The sequence below is a fragment of the Taeniopygia guttata genome, chromosome 1A, assembly GCF_048771995.1.
Source record: "Taeniopygia guttata chromosome 1A, bTaeGut7.mat, whole genome shotgun sequence".
NCBI classification, from domain to species: Eukaryota; Metazoa; Chordata; class Aves; order Passeriformes; family Estrildidae; genus Taeniopygia; species Taeniopygia guttata.
In genome coordinates this window covers 25,081,014-25,085,000 of record NC_133025.1, presented here as the reverse complement: position 1 = coordinate 25,085,000, position 3,987 = coordinate 25,081,014, and positions in this window count along the sequence as shown.

Here is a 3,987-nt window from a genome sequence, read left to right as displayed (position 1 = left end):
TGGTGTGTTTCTTTCATTATCATGAATAATATTACAATGAGGTCTTAAGATACTTCTATGTGAAGAGTTTAGCAGTGTATCATAGAACAGTTTGGGTTGGAAGGGAACTTCAAAGGGTATCTATTTTAATACCCATACCGTGGGCAGGGAAATCTTCCACTAGATCACATTGCTCAGAATAATTTACTATCTCGTATCTAAGTTCTCAGAACAGCACTTGTGTATTGACTTAAAGGAAATAAGTGCAAAAACTTTCCCCTAAATAATTTTTTAAAACCCCAAACAAACAAATATATATTTTACATAGCTCAATGTAATGATAGCAGTTTTATCTGTATGCTAGAAAATATTTACCTTCAGTATTTTTAGAAAGCAGAAAAATAAAGACGCATCTTAACTATGATGGTAATCATTAAGAAGCTGAATAATGCTGTTCATGGTACAAATGAAGACAGTGTCAAAGCATATGGAAGATTCTTGATCCTAATAGATGTATTCAGTTGTAGGTTCATGCATTTATTTAAAATACATCCTTTTTGCTTCTTTTTTCCCCCCTTATTTATTATGTATATATATATATGTATATATATATGTATATATATATGTATATATATATATATATATATATATATATATGAGTGTATGTGTGTATTTCAGAGACTGAATATTACATACAAACCTGCATTTGCAAGCAGCCACCAAGAAGCATGTAGGAAGGAAGTGAAATTTGGGCCACTCTGTGTCTGAATGATCTGGCGAGAGCCGCTGTGTAATGTGCAGGCGGAGGATACAGCATTACAGACCTGTTTCTCAGATCTTAACAGTCTTCTTTTGCATCTCCAGCCTTGACATACAGTGCTGAGAAAAAGCTGTTTTCTCTCACTGGAGGGGAGTAAAATTTTCTTTGACAGTTGTTTCATATTCTCCTAAAAGTTTATATTATGGAAGATGGCAAGTTTACTGCATTTTGGGCTTTCCTTAGTGGCAAACTGGACAGAAAAGTCTGGACCTGGGATTTATTACAAATTTGTAATATTTATGGGTCAGAAGAGTCAGGGGGAATCAATGGAAAATTAGTTACATGTTCCATTAGAAGAATGAATGATACTCAGGGGATTTACTTGAGCTCCTAAATCCCTTCACAGTTAAAGAAAAAGACCCTAAAATCAACAGCTACCCTCCTTCAAACTTTAATTTTACTTATAATTGATGTGCATAAATAACAAGAATATAGTGACCTTAGATGAATGTCAGGCTATTTCAGTCATTTGCCCTCTATACAACCATGTGTATGAAGAATGTTATCTAGGTGTCCCCCAGCAGACTATCAAAAGTAATTTAAACCATATTTCTTAAAAGATGCATTTTAACCTTACTTACATATCTGAGACATGGAGTATAAAACTTTAAATGTTAAATAAAATGTTTCAATGTTAAATCTCTTGAGAATCAAGAGAAACAAAAACTCATGCATTGAAATTGAAGAATACAAACTAACAAAAATTAATACAGAAATGACATGTATGTTAGTCAGATGCTGCCAAGAGCCTTTCCAGGATTTCTTCTAATCAGAGTAAAGACTGGGCCAGGAAATAAGCCAGACAATCTTAATAGTTCCTAATAGTAATAATATAAATTAAAACATGATACTGCAAGTTGTACCATTTCTATTTGAAGCCATTGAATACTGAATGAATCAGAAGTAAAAAGTCAGAGTAAGAAATTCATATTGAGCAGGACAGTTAGGGACAGGAAAAGCTGCTAGTCTGAAAAAAATGTTTAAACTTTTAAGAATTATAATAAGATTTTTTTTGTCCATTGTGTAGTCAGGCAGTAATGAATGGAGATGCATTTATTGTTACAGTCCAATTTAACACTCTATGCCTGAAACATCAGTAAAATCTGTGGAAAGTATTCATACAGATCAAAAGCACACATTGGCTATAAATTATTTCAGTGAATACTCTTTATTTAGGTAAAATTTTTGAAGATGCCTGAAGGCAATAAACCTTGAGTATACAGGCAAATAAACTAATATTTCAACTAATATATCAAAGGGAAGTTTGTCTCTCATGGCATAGACATAGTCTGGGGCTAAATGATAGTAAATACCTTAGATCAGAATAAGGAAATGCAATGGTAATAATATTTCTGTGAGAAAATAAGGACAAAATACTACTAAAGGTTAAGAACATTTTTAAGTTGCTGTATCAAAGTCTAATATTCTCATTAGATTCTCTCCACCTGTGGCATATCAAAGCTTAAACACAAATAAAAGCTAAAGGTAAGTTCTATTTTATTTTTTGTGTTAGGAGTTATGTCATGATCAGTTTTTCAGCAGGTTCTTACGGCTTCCAAACTGTCTGCGGTCTAGAACACCTACTACAGGCAGCCGAGGATGGGCACCATTTACCAGAGTCTGCAACATCAATGTATTTTTCACATTCCTACAGCAAATGTCTGACAAAAAAATAAAGTTGTGCTATAATGTTTTATATGCTTTGTATTTTTAACAGATATCAGCTCATGTTTTCCACATAAATATTGTCATGTTATCTCATTTTTCCCCAGTCCCTATCAAATTGGGATTATTTCTTTTTTTTAAATACATTGAGCATTAATAACTGTATCAATATATATGTCTATATAAATATATAAGTAGCTTCACAATAACTTATTTTGTCTGAGTCAAAAAAGATCAAGCAACACTGCCTAGCTTTGTGGTTCATTTTGTATTTCAGTTGCTGTCTTTAAAGAAATCTCTTCCTGTGAAAGGAAAAATAGATTAAGATTTTCAAGGTCTTTCTGTTGCTTCCTTTGTCATATTTCTTGTCTCCTGTACAATGAATAGTTAGATTCAGTACAGTGTAGTGGGGAAACCTGTACTTCATGAAACAGCCAGATCTATGGACTATATTTCAAGATTGTTATTTTTTTATTATACAAGGTTATAGGCCAGGCTCTGAAATTAAATATTTGTGTTATAAATACCTGTTTGTCCCACTTTTATTTTCTGATGTCAGGAATAACTCAAATATTTTATTGCCATATCACCATTATACCTGAGTCCACAATTCATCATCTCTGGGTAAACTTCATATCCGGCAGAACCGCATGGTAATTAATAAGATTCAATAGATGCTGGAGTCCATCTGTGGGTATTTATTTATGACCTGTAATGGCAGGACTTCCCTCTGGACAAGCTGGAGTACTGGAGCCATGGTAAAGGTTCTCCAGCTACCTGTTACACTTTCCATTTAGCTTTAGGGCATCATTCCTCTACAGGTTTGCTTGTGGAAAACTCCTTTCATTTCATTTCTGCCATCTTTATTTAAATAGTTTCTTAGGTGGGAAAAAGGCCAGCATATTTTATATATGAAGTAAAAAGCAAGACCTGAGATTTTGCAATTCTTACCTCAAGACTTATTCTGGCAACTTGTTCTGGTTTCCCATCTTTATGTAGCTTAAGAAGGCACTCCAAATTCCACTGTTAGATAATTCTTATTTTGACTGCCAGTTAATGTAATTTTATTTTTTGATAAGTGGATGCATGTTAAAATGTGTAGTAATCCTTTCAGAATTTGCTTCAACTTTCATGTGCTATAAGGAAATACTTTAATAATATCTTATTGATTACTGGAATGTATAACAAACATATCCCAACATGGGGTAATTTCTAGTAATTATTGTAAAACTGAATGCCTAGTTGCAGCATTGCTTCCAAATGGATGTGAACCAGCATATCTCTCCTCCCCTTTTCAGGAGGTGAGTTACTTGTTAAATTAATCAGTTGGGAAGAGACAGCAGATTGAATAATTTCAAGTAGTAGAATAAAGCCATAAAGTCCAGTTTCTCACATTGCTGAGGGGAAGCAGTGACCATGGGATGGAAAAATCAGAAGTGGCATTTGAAGATTAGTAAAGTCAGTAGGACCAATTAATTAAGACAATGAACCAGAAGAAATTTAATTTACCTGACAATCCTAAG